At 51.1% G+C, this 17210-nt stretch overlaps 1 protein-coding gene across 1 annotated transcript in view; it reads left to right on the top strand.

Annotated features, from left to right (window-relative positions):
- The window catches only part of TTLL11 (tubulin tyrosine ligase like 11), a 193782-nt gene that overhangs the window by 172419 nt on the left and 4153 nt on the right, over positions 1-17210 (top strand). The gene's annotated exons all lie outside the window — the stretch shown is intronic.

Raw genomic sequence — 17210 nt, 5'->3', positions numbered from 1 at the left:
CCACTTGTTCATACCCTGGTGAGCTCGGTCTTATTCCCAAGACTCTGTGTCAGGAGGAGGAAACCAGGTCTCAGAGGGATAAAGAGGGAGTCGGGGGCAGAGCAGGAGCCCAGTCCTAAACCTCGGGCCTGTGCTGCCATGGGAAGTGACAACGGTCACAAGCTCCTGAAGATGGAAGGACCATGCCAATCCCAAATGTCCCCTGGCCCAAGAGTCCAGTTGAGTGGTTGAGGCTTCCCTAAGGGTTGGGCAGGTGTCTCGTGTCCCTGAATAGTCCTTTGGATGGATGTGCCCGTTTGTTAATCCATTCACCTGCTGAAGGACACCTTGTTTGCTTCTGAATTTTGGTGAGTGTGAATAGAGCTGCTGTACACAATAGTTTGCAGGGGTTTTGCGAACATAAGTTTCCAACACAAGTGGGCAAATGCCTAGAAACATGATTGCTGGATTGTATGTAAAAACTGTGTTTAGCCCTGGCCAGGTGGCTCAGTTGGAGCGTCAACCCATACACCGAAAGGTTGCAGGTTTAATCCCCAGTTGGGTGTATCTGGGAAGCAACTGATTGCTGTTTCTCTCTTTCTCTCTCTCCCCACCCACTCCTGCCCCACCTCCATGTCCCAGTCCCTAAAATCAATAAACATGTCCTCAGGTGAGAATTTTTTTTAAAACTGTGTTTAGATTTTTTTTTAAACTGTGTTTTGAGAAATTGCTAGTCTTCAAAGCAGCCTTACCATACCAGATTCCCATCAGCAATCAGTGAGACTTCCTGTTGTCCCACGCGCTGTCAGCACTTAGTATTGTCAGTGCTTTGACTTGGCCAGTCTAACAGGTGTGTGGTGTGTCATGAACGTTCCTTATTGAGCAGAGGAGTGCCCTCTATTCCTGGTTTGCTGGGAGATAGTGGTTGTGTTGTTGTGAGTGGGTGTTGGATTTTGTCAAATGCTTTTTTCCTTTATCTGTGGATGTGGCCATACGATTGTTCTTCTTCAGCCTGTTGTGAAAGATTTCATGGTTTGATTTTTGAACATCGAAGCAGCCTCACCATACCTACAGTAAATCCCCCTGGTCACAGTGCAGAATTCTTCTTATACATCATGGGATCCGATTTGCTAACATTTTGTTGAGTGTTTTCACATCTATGTTTATGAGAGAGATTGGTCTGTAGTTTTCCTTTCTAGAAATGCCATGATCTGGCTTTGGAATTAGGGTAATGCTGACCTCGTGATATGAAGTAGGATGTGCTCCCCTCTGCTTTGTCTGGAAGAGGTTGTAAAGAATCTCTATCATTTTTTTCTTAAATGTTCGGTAGAATTTATCAGTGAAACTATCAGGGCCTAATGCTTTCTTTTTTAGAAGGTTATTAATTGTAAATTCAGTTTCTTTAATATATACATAAGCCTGTTCATATTATCGATTTCTCCTTGTGTGTTTCAGTAAATTGCATCTCTCAAAAAATTGGTCCATTTCATCTAAGTTACCAAATTTGTGGACATAGAGCTATTCATAGTATTCCTTTAATATCCTTTTAGCGTCCATAGGATCAGTAGTGATGATCTCTCTTTTATTTCTGCTATTATTAAGTTACAAATTAGTCATCTAGCACTCTTCTGTCTTTATTTCTTGGTTAGCCTGGCTAGGGATTTACCAACTTTATTGATCTTTTCATACACTTACCTCTTGGTTTAATTAATTTTCTCTGTTGAGTTCCTATTTTAATGTTATTGATTGGTGCTCTAATTTTTATTATTTCCTTTTTTTGCATGCTTTGGATTTAATTTGCTCTTCTTTGTCTAGTTCCCCAAGGTGGAAGCTCAGCTGATTGATTTTAGATCCTCTATCTTGTCTAATATGGCCATTCAATGCTAGAAATTTCCCTCTAAGCACGGCTTTCACTGCATGCCACAAAGTTCACTAAGTTCTGTTTTCAGGTTTATTTAGTTACAAGTATTTTAAAATTTCTCTTGAGACTTATTCTTTGCCCCGTATGTTGTTTAGACATGTGCTGTTTCATCTCCAGGTAGCTGGGGACTTTCCAGCTCCCTGTCAGTTAAGCTCTGGTCTTAACTGCACTGTGGTCCAAGAACATGCTTTCAATGAACCGCATTCTGTTACATTGTTAAGGTGTGTTTTATGGCCCAGAAGGTAGTCTGTCTTGTGACGGTTCCATGTGGACTGAAGAGAACGTGTGTTCCGCTCTCTTTGGACGACGTGTTTTACACATGTCAGTGAGATCCAGTTGATTGATGGTGTCATTCAGTTCGACTGTCCCCAAACTGATTCCCTGCCTGCCAGGTCTGTGGGTTCCTGAGAGCAGGGAGTTGAAATCTCCAGGAGTGGGTTTGTCTGCTTTCCCGTGCAGTTCTGTGAGCTTTACCTCGCATATTCTGTCTGGCACTCTGTTTTCAGCTGTATACCTGTTAAGAAAATCGTTACCTCTTCTCAGAGAATTGACCCTTTGTCATTCTGTGGTGCCCACTTTGATCCCTCATGATTTTCCTTGTTCTGAAGTCTGCTTTGCCTGAAATGAATAGAGCAACCCCAACTTTCTTTTTGGCTGAAGTTAGCATGGCCTTTCTCCATCTCTTTACTTTTTAATTCCATGTCTGTTTAAAGTAGGTTTCTTATAAACAACATAGAGTTGGGCTTAGTTTTTTTATCCACTCCAATGGGGGAAAACCAGTTTCTTTTAATCGATATATTTAAACCGTTCACATTTAAAGTAGTTAATGATATAGTTGGGTTAATATCTACCATGTTTACAACTGCTTCCCATTTGTTGTACTTGCCCATTGGGGTTTTTTTTTCATCTTCCCTTCTTTTCTGCCATCTCTGGTTTTAACTGAGCATTCTGTATGATTCCATTTTTCTTGTCTTTTACCATATCAGTTATGTATATTTTTAAATGCAGCTGTTGTCCTAGAGTTTACAATGCACTTTTCCATCTAATACGTTCGTTTTCAAATAACACTGTGCCATTTCACAGATGGCCCCGGGACCTTGTGACAGACTCTTCCCATTCGTTCCTGCTTCCATTGCTGTCACTCGTGCCTGAGACATCATCACCCAATACATCGTTGCTCTTACTACTTTAAACAGTAACCTATTGAATCAACTAAGAATAAGAAAAATGAAAAGATGTTATTTTGCCCTAATTTATTCCTCCTCTGGGGTCTGTCGTTAATTTGGAAACTTCCCCTGTCTTCTCCTTCTGGTCTTCCCACCTTTTATAACTGTCCTGCTGCCCCGGGCATTCTCCCTTTTTTGCAGTCTTTTTTCTCTTTGCAGTTCAGTTTGCGGTGTTTCTATTGGCATCAGGCTGACTGGTTCTGCCTTTGGCCGCGTCCAACCTACTGACAAGTCCTTTGAGGTCATTCTTCATTGTTGTTGCAGGGTTTTTACTCCCAGCATTTGCTTTGGATTCTTCTTAGCGTTTCCGTCTCTTTCCTTACATTGCCCATTGGTTCTTGAATAGTGCCTACTTTCTCCATTACAGCTCTTATCATTTTAATTATCTTTATTTTGAATTCCCCACCAGATAATATTCCAACATCGGTGTCCCATCTGAGCCCAATTCTGATGCTTCCTTTTTCTGTTCAGACCACCTTTATTCTTGCCTTTTAGCAGGCCTTGTGATTTTTTTGTCGAAAGCTGGACATGATGTATCTGGTACTAACTAGAAATCAAGGTAATCAGGCTTTTAATGCGAGGTTTTATGTGAACTGGGTTCAAAGCTGGACTCTACCTAATGTTTGCTACAGCCGTAGGCACCAGAGCCTTCAGTTTCCCGGGTTCACCTTCTTCCCTATTGTCTTCGGGTTTCCCTGAAAACTCCTTAAATAGAGTCTTGTCCTGCAGCCCACTCAGCTGTAGTCACCGCCGTGGAGTCGGATCCCTGTGGGTGGGAGGCGCTGGGCCGAGCGAGCACGCTGCAACCCTTCAGTCCCTGGGCCATGACTTCCAGAAGTGTTTCTGACCTGCAATTCTTCGTCTTTAAATTCCAGTGGCCTCTGAGAAACTGCACCGATCACAGGCGTCCCAGAAATGTTTACTATATAGGCCCTTTCAGAGACTTTCCATGGAATTCCTGGTGAAATATGGGCTTAGTCATTGAACCTGAGGGAAGACGGCCAAGCCCTGAGCTTGGGCTTGGTTGGCTGGAGCACCCTCCCGGACACCGAAAGGGTGCTGGTTCGATTCCCAGTCAGGGCCTAGGAACATGCAACATGCCTAGGTTGCAGGTTTGATCTCCAGTTGGGGTGCATATGAGAGGCAACCAACTGATATTTGTCTCTCACATCGATGTTTCTCTTTCTCTCTCCCTTCATTTCTCTCCGAAATCAATAAGCATACCCTCAGTTGAGGATTCTAAAAAATTGGTCGATTTAGCTGAGACAGAGTCTCACATAGCCCGCAGTTCACCGTCTCTCGCATGGGGCCAACTCCAGTATTCACTGGTAGTGTTCTCCAGTGTGTGCTCGTCTTATTGCCATGGAATCCAGTGTTTAAAGCCTCAGAGATCATCTGTTCCAATGCCCGTGCTTTGCAGATGAGGGACTCTGAGGCCCTGGCAACTTAAGGGGAGAACCACCTGCTGTCCATTGGCTTTCTACCTTCCCACCCTGCTCTTTCTCCTAGATCTTTCTGGGAAGTACATCCCACACTTCTTTTTGATAGTCAATACACAAGTCTGTGATGAAACCTACACTCTGCCCATCCTTGGCCACTGGGAGAGGAGAGAAGGCAGGGTCATGCGCTTGAGGTAGCGTGCATCCCACTGGAAGCCATGGGAGGCTTCCAGTGATCAGGAGTCCTTGACCTCCACGTATTCCCTGAGGTCTAGATAAACCAGTGATTCTCTGCTGGGGCTGAGTTTGCCCCAATTCCACCCTCAGGAACATTTGGTGACATCCAAGACATCTTAGGTTGTCACAGCTGGGGAAGGAGGTTACCATGGAGATCTAGTGAGTAAAGGCCTGGCATGCCTGGGGCAGATCCCGAAACAGAGAATTATCTGGCCTCAAGTCTGAAAGGGAAACCCTGAGATAGAGCACACCCCCCAGGATCTGCACAACAGCTCCGAGTGTACTTGAAATAGCCGTATTTCCCCTTTGCTTCCCTAAAAGACAGCTCCCAGGGCTGTGGGGGCAGCTCCCTGGGCCCTGCCGCAGTCACATGCTGCAGCCGCCCCCCGCCCCCCCCCAGCTCAGCACACGGGAAAGCAGCCTGTGGGGAAGGGGAGTGCACCTGAACCGTTCCATGAGACCTTAGGTGACTGGGGTGCTTTCTTCGTGGTAGCAGGTGGGTGTCTCTGCCCACACTTCCCCACTGATTGCGTCTGTGAAGGAAGCAGCGGGCCTTATGTAAGCGCAGCCTCACACAACCTTCTGTCACTTTGGCACTCGAGGCCCTGGGACACCCCCTCCCTCCTAAAGTCTCCAGGGAACGTGGTTCTGTTCTGAACAGGCCCTGCAGGGTCTGCTTGTCACCTGCATAATAAAATCCGAGCTCTTCAGCCTTCGAGATTGGCCTGACCAGCCTCTTCTTCATCCTCGGCAACCCCAGGCCTCACCCCACAAGCCCCAGTCTCCTCCCACTCACCCTGCGTAGCAGCCACAGGGCTCCCCTGGGCCAGGTCATCATGCTTCCATGGGTGCCTCTGGTCAGGCATATCCCCTGCCCCCAGTGCCTTTCCCCATCCTGACTGCCTGGACGGTGCCCTCGTAGGCGACCTCCTTTGTGAAGCTTCCTGGCCTCTCTCCTTGCTTTCCTGACAGTAAGCCATGCCCTCCTCTTGCTCTGTTGGTTCTTGGCACCCGGCAGTAGGCCCTGCCTTGCAGGTTCACAAGTGTTTGCGCAAGTCCAATCCCCTCCACACTTGTCCTCAGTGGATGCTGAGCATCCTGACGCTGGTGCTAGTTGATGTCTGGGGCCCAGGCCTTACCTGTACCGTGAAAGCTTTACTGAATGAATGCATATTGCACGAGTGAGGGAACGGAGAGAGAGGGGGATGGGATCTTACTGGGCTTCTTATTCTCAGAGTGGCTATTTCCTGGCCCCCTAATGGTTCCCTGTTGCTCACCTGGTTAACTGAGACCCGGGTCACGTGACCTCAGCTCTTCCTCTTCTTCTGCCATTAATGCTGTATGTTCTTGAACAAGTTATTTGCCCTCTACACTCAGTGCACCCATGGTAACCAGCTGTGACACCGTGGAGTGTTCCATGCTCGGTCCCCAGAAGAGGAGGTAATAGAATCTAACCAAGCCCAGGACTCCCCCTAATGCTGTGTCTACGGTGGCCCCCACTGGCCCCCAGACGGCCCTGCTCCTGAATGTGAGTTCAGTGAAAGGAACATTTTCCTGCACTAATAAAATTACCTTCACTAAAGAAGGCAATTTGCATGTTAATGTTTTGGGTAATTCTGTGCAGNCAGCTGTGACACTGTGGAGTGTTCCATGCTTGGTCCCCAGAAGAGGAGGTAATAGAATCTAACCAAGCCCAGGACTCCCCCTAATGCTGTGTCTACGGTGGCCCCCACTGGCCCCCAGACGGCCCTGCTCCTGAATGTGAGTTCAGTGAAAGGAACATTTTCCTGCACTAATAAAATTACCTTCACTAAAGAAGGCAATTTGCATGTTAATGTTTTGGGTAATTCTGTGCAGCTCCAATGCCCTCAGGGCTGTAATTTCTCGCTGACAAAGTGACAAAAATAAACTCTGGCATAAAAGAGCATTTCTCTTCTCTCTCATTTGTACTCTGAAGTGACATTCTTAATGTAAGTCAAGTTGAAACCCACTTCTCTAATTTTTGACACTGATCTGCCTCCTGTCACCTCTCCAAGTGGCAGGCTGGTCCCTCAGAGCTCCTCAAAGGTGTCTGTCCTTGAGGACAAGGCTCCATCCTTTAGGGGCTTGGGCACCGCACCCCAGGCCCCTGACTCTAGTCTTCCGTAAACCCAGGAGGCCCAGCCAGTTCTCTGGAGGGCAAGCCAGGGGAGCAGGGCAGCAGCCTTTGGTGGGTGAGTCAGGGTGGTCTCGCTGCCCCGGACTGACTGGGAAACAACAGCTGCAGCAGATGGAGATTCTGAGCTGGGGGCATCAGGCACTGAGGCCAGACCCCCTGCCTTGCCTTCCTTAGGGGCTCTGGTGGCCGTCCTGCCTCCCGCAGGCCGTTCCGGGCTTCTTCCTCTGCGTTCTAACACTCTCCACTCCGGGTTCCACAGCCCTCTATGCCCCCCATCCACACCCCTGCATCCATCTTCCGGGTGGTCTGGGAGTGTGTGTGTAGATTGGATCACCCTAGCTACTGCCTTACTAATCCCCCAGAGGGAGGCCATTGTGGGGAATAAGAGTTAGATTTGTGATACGGGAAAGTGGGGCCAGTGGGGAGGCTTTGCTCTTGTCAGCTTGAAAGCAGAGAGCGCACAGTGAGAATGGGCCTCCTGGGGAGGTGACTAGCACACCCCCCCAAGAGTGGGCTAGGTGGCTGTGGTCTGCAGTGTCAGGGAGGGCAGCCTCTGCTCCGATCTCACAGGGGAGCTATAGGGAGCTGGACAAACGTACTAGAAACAGTTTGCTAACCCATGACTTACAGTTTCTCCCCTGACTCTGAGGAAGCCTGATGCTGGGAAGGCAGACCCACAGAGCCTGGGTTCAAATTCCACCACTGCCTCCAGTCTAGGGGACTCTGGGTGAATGTCTTTATCTCCCTGCACCCCAGGAGCCTTCAGGGCCCAACCAACAAACAGAAACCCCAAGACAAAAGCAAAGTTTCACTGTCATTGAACAGCATGTAGTGGGGCTGGGGGGGATCATAAATGCACCCACCACCCGGAGGTTTGCCTGAGAATGCCCACGATGCACCTGCTGCAGTGCCAGGTATTCTGTAAGGATCTGGGTTGCGTAATCTTCCGAGTCCTTCCCGAGCCACAGATTTGACCACTTGCTGAGGAGTGGGTGTTGAGCCGCAGAAGGTCCCGTTGGAGCCATTAACCCACGAGAAATGTCTGGAATAGCACGAAGGAGTTGCGGGAAGTGGTGTCCAGTCCTTCGCCTGTCTGCCCAGATCATGATTCAGGAACCGGTGTCTGAGCTGTGGCGGGTTGAGGGGTGGCGCTAGATGGGACTGGAGTTGGACCTCTGGGGCACTCTGGGGGCCAGCGACACGACCGTGATTAAAGAAGTGATGGAATCGCTGCCTCGTGTTTGACGGTGTCGGTTAGTTGGGTGCTGCAGGCTTCCAGGGGCAATGACTTTCCTGCAGTGAACTTATGGTTCCTTCTGACCCTTGTTAATTTCTCTATCTAGCCAAGGACAAAAGTGATGGTGATGTGCAGCTGTGATGCTTAAAACACAATGGCAGCACGTGTGCGACTACCGTTTCCGAGCTCTCCCTTTCTCCCCCAAAAGGTGGGCCATGTGGAGCGGTGGGCGTCCCAGCACCACCACTGTCCAGCAGCGCGCCCTTGGGCGAGGGATGTGTGACCTTGGGCCGGGCCTCCCCGGGTCACCGTGGGATTAAATAAGTGTGCACAGGGAAAATGCACTGTATGAGTTCTGGCGGGCAGAGCGTCTTTAACAAGTGTGGTGTGTGACTTTAGTTATTACCATTTTTAAAACATCCAGAAGCTGCCATCACTCTCAACACTATGGAATCCTGCGGAATGGCCCAGCCTGCCGTGCATTTTATAGAGGCTGAGGCCAGGAGGTAGGAGGTGACTGGCTCAAGGCCACCCAGTGCCCAGGGCCAAAGGCCTTCTGACCTCCCTGCACAGGGTTTCCTCCCTCAGTCCCAGTCAGTGGGCTCACGCATCCCACAAACCCTTGTCGAGGGCCCACTCCATGAGAGCTGGGGCGGAGGCAAAGGCCCCTGGCCTCCCGAGGACAGCCTGGCGTGGGGACGAGCAGTCAGCAGCCTGCAATAGAAGAAGAAATGAAACTGATGTTAGGACAGTGCTGTGACTCCAGGGAGGGGAGAGTGCACAGGCAAAGTGGGGGACACGGGAGGTGTCGCTGCTGCCACTCCCAAGCATGTATTGGGCTTTTCGGGGCAGTGTCTTGTGAAAGCCACGGGGGCAGATAGCGCGTCTCCACTTCACAGATGGAGAAACAGAGGCCTGGAGGGCAGAGGACTTGCTGAGGATTAGACAGCTGACCCGCAGCAGGATTGGGACCCAGCCTGTCTGACTTCCAGTCACTGTCCCACAGACCCAAACGCGGTCCTATGGGAAGCGCCCAGGCTTGATGTCCCAGACCAGAGCCCTTCGAGATGCTAGCCGCTGGCCTGGAGAGACCGCCGTACTGTCTGGGGGGACCGTGGGGCAGCACACACGGAGCCAGGCGGCGCGGCACCCGAGGGGTGGAGAGCGGCTGAGCCCCTGGTGATGAACCACCCGGAGCTGATACGGACTCTCTAGATGGCTCTTGTGGGGAGCATTCCGGCGCTCGGAGAGGAGCCACTAAGCTAATTCCAGTCAAGATCATTCAACTTTATTTCCTACTGATGATTCCAAACAGAGGCTTGTATCCTTACACATTTAGGGTTGTACTGTGAGATAGAAACATCTATTCTGTGTGAGTAACAAGAAAGAGATTTAAGGGCTGGGGAGAGAGAAGGAACTCGAAAGGGCTGTCCTAGCCCAACACACCAGCACCTTGAACTAGAAGTGCTAGCAAGAAGCTCGGGGGTATCTGAGAGGAAAAGACACGTCTCCATTCAGTCTGGGGTAATGTACCTGGCTGTCAACAATGATTTAATTGTGTCACACACGCAGGCGTGCTCTGTTAGCTGTAAAATAACACATAGATGTCAGATGTTAAAAAAGGGCGTGTGGTAGGGAGAAGGACGCGGGTCCGAGAGGCAGATGGGCACGCGTTTAGACGCCGCCCCATCCACTGAGGGGTGCCCAGTTGGGCTGCGCAGCCTTTCGGGGTCTGCGTTCCTCACCCGTAACTGGGGAATACCAGTAATAACCTCCTCTCTGAACATTGCTCTGAGAACCAGAGGGGGAAACGGATATTCTTTATAAATTGCAAGGGCTGTGCACCCTCAGGTATTATCTCTGTTTCCATCCTCAAGCCCCCAGATGATGGGATTGTTGGAGGGCAGCCACCAGGGCTTCCCTGAGGTCCCATGTGCAGGGACCCTCCCTGGGAGTGGAGAGGAGCCGACTCAGAGCCGGAGGAGCCCATGGGCCCAGCCTCGCCCGAATGATTGACAGAATGAGGGCGTCATCCGTCAGGGGCCGCATCCCGACATCTGAGTGGCCGACTCGGTGAGGGACGTGCATCTGGCTACAACTGGAATGTTTCAAAGCCTGCTTTCTCCAGCGACATCCGTCAGCCCAAATGAAGTTTCAGAAAATACTCAGCAGCTTATCTTCAGGCATAGGAGGCAGGTGGGGACAGCCTGCGGGCAGAGACCGCTGGTCCGACCACGCCGTGTTGCTGACAAGGCAGAGATGGATGAGGCCCATCCCTCACGCGCCGCCAGGCGGGTGTCGTTTCTTCCTTCTCCGTGGCTGGAATTGCCACGCCGGCATAGCAGCAGCAGTGGAGCGAAGAAGTTAGGACAACAGTCCTTGGGATCTGCCACCCAGCAGCTCCGAGACTTCGGCGAGTCTCTGATGTGAAATAGGTTTAACACCTGCTCCATGAGGTTTCTGTGGAATAAGGTTGAATAGCCACACTCAGCCCAGGGCCTTGCATTTAACGACGGCGGCTCCATAAATATTACCCGTTATTGCTTCCTTTCATTATGTTTCCTGCTGACTGGTCACTGCAGCAGTGTTACCAAAGAGGTGTTTCCAACTCTGGTCAAGCCCTGAGGGGTTTTTCGGGGGGTGCTGGTGGGGAGCAGGGAAAGAGAGTGCTCTCTTCCTTGATATCTCTCCTGAATGGCTCGGGGAATCTCAGACTCGGTGAATGGTAGCCACGTGTCCCGGGTACAGAGTGCATCTCAGCAGAACCAGGCACATGAGGGAGCTGTGGCCTGAATCGTCTCCCGGCCAAATCCATACATCGAAACCCTACCCGCAGTGCGACTGTTTGGCCTCCGAGGAGGTCACAGGGTGGGGCCCTGATCCAGTGGGACTGGTGTCCGTGTAAGAAGAGGCACCGAGAGCTGGCTCTCTCGCTCTGCCACAGGAGGACAGAGAGAGAAGGCGGCCAGCTGCAACCCAGGAAGAGAGTTCACACCAGGACCAAACTCCTCCGCACCCTGACCTCAGGTGTCCAGCCTCCAGGGTGGCAAAATAAAGGCCTGCTGTTTAAGCCACTCAGGCCTCAGTGTTATATTATGGCGACCCAAGCCAATGGAGGTGGTGGAGAGGGGCGGCCGTGGATTGCAGAGCAGAAGGCTTGTTCTGTTCGCCCCAAAGGGTCTTGATGGCCCACAGCAGAGCGAGGCTAGTGCAGGGCTTCTCAAATGCCATGCTCCCAGATCTTTACTCCACGGCCTCCTCTGGGGCCTGTGGGTAGGTGGCCAAGTGGGAGTGCGTGTGGCAAAGCTTCCTGATCACCCACAGGTGCAGGGGCCTCAGCTCTGACGTTACCGGCACAGCTGCTGGGGCCACGTCACCAGCGGACAGAGTTCCTGGGCACAGGAATGGGAACCTGTGTGGCTGGCACGGTCCCCAGATCATTTTATGCATCAAATATTTGAAAACCATGGGCCCTGAAGGGAGGCCAGTCCCCTCAGCCAGTGTCAGAGGCACTCCTTCCTAAGGACTCGCCCTCACACCACGTCCAGCCCATCCGCAGGTCACCAGTGGGTCCATGGCACTAGCTGAAGGCTCCCTCCAAAATCTCGTCGCCCTGAGCCGTCCACCACCACCACACTGGTCAAGCTGCTGTCAGCTCCTGCTAGACTAGTGCAGCGGCCCCTCTTGGACCCCACCCCCTGCTTCCTTTCACATGTGTTCTCAGCCAAGCTGTCCAGGTCGCCTCAGAGCTCCCCAGTGGCCTCCTGGCTTCCTCCACATGAAATGCCAACTCCGGCTGTGGCCCACAGGGCACCCTGTGGCCTGGCCTGCTGGAACCTTCCCAGTGCGCTCTTCCTCGGCGCAGAGAGAGGAGGCTCAGAGGGGACAGCAGAATTGATCCCTCCTAGTGGTCAATCAACGATGCTGCGAAAAACTGAGGACATGGCTGTTCCTTCCTCAGAAACCGAGAGGACTCCGTGCAAAGGTGGAACAATGCCATGTTTTCCAGCTCCATCGTTCATCTTTTAAAAATAACTGATTGCACCTTGACTGCTGTGGCTCCATGGGTTGGGCGTCATCCCACGAAGCTAAAGGTCGCCAGTTCCATTTCTGGTCAAGGCACATGCCCGGGTTGCTGGTTGGGGCGCATACAAAGTCAGCCAATTGATCTTTCTTTCCCTTTCTCTCCCTCCCTTCTCCACCCTCTAAAATTAATAAATAAGATCTTTAACAAACATAACAGATTGAGTGCTCTCAGAGTGTCTTCGCAGAAGACATTTTTAGCTTAAATCAGGTACCTTGCATTTTGAGGGCAGGTTTTCTAGCAAAACGGCAGCTGAGCTTTCAGAGGGGACTAGGTACAGCCTGGGCTTGGCAGTGGGAGGAGGAGGGAACAGAGTTCTCAGTGCGGGGCCCCTGGACTGGCAGCCTCATCGCCACCTGGGAACACGGTGGAAGCGCAAGTTTGCAGCCCTCCAGAACTGGGGCCTCCGGGGCGCGCATGCTTGGGCCCTAGCCTTCCAGCAGAGCCTGAACATTGAGAGCCTCTGGGTCGCATCCTCTTGGTCTGGGAGTCCGCACGTCATCTAGGAGAAGAGTGTTCACAGATGTCTTTCCCTTGTCCGCGCTGTCAAGGGCAGAGTGGGAACAGCATCACAAGCTTGTTTAAGGATCACAGCCGCTGGAGCGAGTCATGTGGGCCTTTAGTGGCGCCTGTGCGCTGGGCTTTGCCTGCTCCGGTCGGTCCTGAGTCCTGGGGGAGGAAGGGGATGCCCCCCCACCCCCGCCCCAGCCCCTGGGGAGCACAGGAGCCTACTGGGAAGGCCGGCTGGAGGCATTTTTAAAATAATATATACATTTTTCTAATTAATATCCACAATGATTATGCATGATCTTATTCGGAAAACAGAAAAGTGGAAAGAAGGATCTAAAATGTGCTCCAAGTCAGGCCCTGCCCCTGCTGTAAAGGAGGTGGCCGTGAATGCCAAGAGTACGTACGTCATTGGGCTTTTAGAAGAACCGTTCTGAAGCACCGGAGTGTCTCTTAAAACTTTCACCAGCCCAATACGTTTAAAGACGGAGGAAAAAAAAAGAAACTTTTGCCAAATCGCTTTTTAAAAGTCTATAGCAATTTCACCATGACCTTGCTATGGTCAGATTTTATGGTGTTGTTGGTTTAGGGCCGAGCAGTAGCTGTGGCCTCAATGGGGACAAGACGTGCGTTCTCTTTCACTTGCTCACATGTCGGGGGGGGGGGCTGCCCAGCTGTGTGCTTTGTCCATTCAGGGATTCTATAAGGCAGAGGCATTGAACTCGTTTTCAAACTGGGGGCGGGGGGTGTCACATCAGCCTCCTGGCTGCCTTCCAAGGGCCAAAGTAATTTTAGGACTGTATAAATGTAATTACTCTGTAACTGTTAAGGAGTTGAAATGACATTCGGCAGCTGAGGTTTCAGAGGGGGCTAGGTATAGTGTAAGGTTTAAATGTTTTTAACATGAAATTAATTACTAAACCAACCTTACAATTAAAAAATAGCTTCCTAGGGTGTTATTGTAAGAGAATAAATTAATCAGAAATAAAAACCAAGTGATATACCAAGTGTTTATTGTAAGATTGTCAATAACAGTATAAATAACGTAACCAGCCACACACAGTGCTCAGCAGAGAAGTGAAATGATGCGGGAGGCAAGATTTGAAGGAATATTACGCAACCACTAAAATAATGTTATGAAGGTTGCATAGCAACATACAAAAATGTTTACAATTTTAGCAAAATAAGTACAAAGCCCTGTGCACATTAATTACAACTAGGTGGCAACCTCACTGTGGAGGCCCGAGACCCGTGAGCGGGATGCAGTCCGGAGGGTCCCCTCCCCCAGCCCTCCTCGGCCTTCAGTCGCACTCAGACACACTCCACAGGACCAAGCAGAGGACGCAGGGCTGTGGGTCACCTGCCCCTGGCTTGAGCAGTGTTTGGTTTGCTTGCTTTCTGGTGCTGGTGGTTGGGATGCAGTTCGAGCCCAGACCTGGGGTCGAGTCACACTTCTGCTAGTTACTGGCCGTGGGACTTGGGGCCTCCTTTCCTGCCCCGCCTTCTGTAAAATGATTCTAAAGCATCGGGAGTGACGATGGCTTTGCTGGTCACAAAGATCCAAGAGTCTGAGGGCTGAGGGAGCTCTGTGTGGGCAGAGCTCTGACCTCACAAGATTTCATTGGAGGGCTAAAACAAAACAAACCTAACCCTCTTCCTCCACAGAAAAAAATCCCACAAAGTTTCTGGCAGTATAAGAAAAAAAAAAGACAATGAAATCCTTAGACCAGAAATGTACTCAGGCTGTTGTAGGTGCGGGCACATAGCTTGGTCGCAGCTTTGCCCAGCACCTTCGGTGGCCCCTCCAGAGTCCAGTCCCCGTCCCCTTCCCTTCTGCAGCCTGTCCTGATGCAGACACCTGGGGTTGTTACTGGGCCACACACACCTGCTTTGCACATCCCTGTTCTCAACCCAGACTACTGCCCCCAGCTCATCCCTGCCTATTGTTCACTCCGCCGATTCCCCGCACTCCCCCGACTCCCCAGTCATTGGCTTTGCTGTCTCTGCATTTTCTACTACATGGGAGAGCATATCTGCCCTCCACCTCGGTGTTCATACCCCCAGAGTGTTCTTGGTAGGGGTGCTTAGGAGGGCTTTTCAGGAATGCAGAATCAGCGGTGCTTGAGGCCTGGGTTTGAATCCCAGCCCTGCCACTTACCAGTGTGAGACCTGAGGGCAAGTTAGTTCATTTCTCTGGGCCTCAGCTTTCTCATCTGCACAATGGGAGTACGCAGTAGTAAGGATTGGAGCACCTGGCATAGCACACCTGCCTCATTTAAGAGTCGATAATGTCCATTCCCCTTTACTTCCTCTTCTACTCATATTTTCCACATACATATTAGTTAATATGTATTAAAGTAGAACGTATATGCAGAAAGCTTATGTTGTATTTTTTCAAAGTAATGTATGTACATAACCTTAAATAGAAGCAAAGGGTTTATAATTAAAAGCAGCTGCCCTTGCGCCACCTCTCTCCACCCTGTAGGATTTACCATTGCATATTTTTACACTGCATATGTGTTTACTATAGACCATCAGAGGGTGTAGACAAGCAAACCAAGTAGAACACATTAAATCCCACTTCTCATTTTAGGCTGGCTTCTTCCAGATCATTTAGCTGTGTATTTTTTCCAGAAAAGGTCCTCGGTGTATTTTTTCTGTGCATTATCGCTCTAATCACTGTCTGCCTTCAATTAAGGGAAGGAAACAAATATTTATTGAGTAAAAGCTGCTCAGTCCTTGCTGTGGAGAGTGCACCCCGAGGACCAGCAGCGGGGGCACCACCAGGAAGCCCGTGGAGAATGCAGAGTCTCGGGCACCAGCTCGGGGTCTGCATCGTGACAAGATCTTGGCGACTGGCGTGCGCGTTAGAGCTGGGCGCACTGCCGTGGGCCAGAGCTGCTTAAAGTCTCAGTCAGTCCACGAACTGCTCCTTCCAGTCCTGGACGAGAGGCTCCAGCCAGAATGCAAACTGGTGCTGCTTTCCTTGTTAAGAAAGATTTACTCTAAAACACTGCCAGCGGAACTAAACAATGTGATTGATGAGGAGGGTGATTTACATTCTGGACCAAGCTCCTTATCTTGTCAGGGACCAGGGACACACAGTTTCTGGACATGGCACCCGGCTGCAGACCGCACTCTGGGTGGCGCTGTTTAGATCACAAGGTGGGAAGTCGGGGGCTGGGACCCCACTGGGTTTCTCTGGCTCTGGATCCTGGCCCCTTGCACTCTGCACGTGTCCAACTCTCTCACCTACTGTGACGCACGCACAGGCGTGCACACACATGAGCATGCACAAGCACCCTAGGAGAGCCCTGGCCCGAGAATCAGTGAATAGGAAACATCTGTTTCTTGATTCAGATGGAGGCCCCTGTCCCGCAGGCCTCTGTTTACAGGACGGGGTTTTGCACCAGGGTTTTACCACTCTCGTTACACTAACCCCTCCTGTCAGGGCCAAACAGAGCAGGGCACCGGCAGAGCATCTGGAGCCAAGAGAAGCTGAGCAGAAAAGCCCTGATGGACTTGGAAAGAGACAAAACAACCTTGCTCGCCTCAAGCTCCCAAGGCAGAAAGAGCACGCAGATTCCAGGGCCCATGTATAACCTGGCATTTACAAACTCCAGGCCTGGCTTCTACCTGTGGCAACAGAAGCTGGGGACTCACGTCTCTGAGCTGGGAAGCAAGGCCGCCGGGAAGATGTGGACCCACAGACTCAGAGCCGGCCTCGTCGGAAATACCAGTGGTGTGCAGTCCGGCCCTCATGTCACCTTCCCCAAGGAGCCCACGGAGCCTCGTGACGTGGATCTCGGGGATCCTTTTTACCCGGACATTGAGAAAGACTAAGAACCTTTCACGCAGCACAACTCAGTGACTCCTACTGGGAGTTAGAGTTTCAGTCTCCAGGCCACTGTTCTCTGGCTGTGTGACCTCAGGGAAGTTACTCAACGTTTCTGAGTGAGTTCCCCCATGTGGAACGTGGGGCATAATAGCACTGACCTCGAAAAGGTGCTGTGAGGATTAGTGACGAGGTCTGTAAAGCACCTGGAACCCACTCATTCATCCATTCTCTCAGTCGTGCGTCAGCCTGTCCCTACTGAACGCCTTCTGGGCACCGGGCCGCGGGACACAGTGCCAAGCTGGAGCTCCCAGCCCAGCAGGGAAGACCGTGGCAGAGCCCCACTCAAGTGAGCACCGAACAAGCCGCAGGCTGTGCTGCAGAGACAAGAGCGAGCAGCTGAACCAGGGTGGTCTGAGCTGGTGATAGTGGGGGTTTCACGGAGCAAGTGATTCTGAGCACAGATCCCCAAATGAGTAGGGGCTTACGATGCAGAGTGAGGGAAGGACATTCTGGGGGCGTAGAGGGGACTGCTGTTGCTATGTTCCAGGTGATTGTTTTGGGTAGAGAGAAGGGGTTGGGTGTAT

This window comes from Sturnira hondurensis, unplaced genomic scaffold (assembly GCF_014824575.4).
Source record: "Sturnira hondurensis isolate 20B ecotype Veracruz unplaced genomic scaffold, ASM1482457v3 Scaffold0010448, whole genome shotgun sequence".
NCBI classification, from domain to species: Eukaryota; Metazoa; Chordata; class Mammalia; order Chiroptera; family Phyllostomidae; genus Sturnira; species Sturnira hondurensis.
This window is presented reverse-complemented; position numbering and strand designations above follow the sequence as displayed.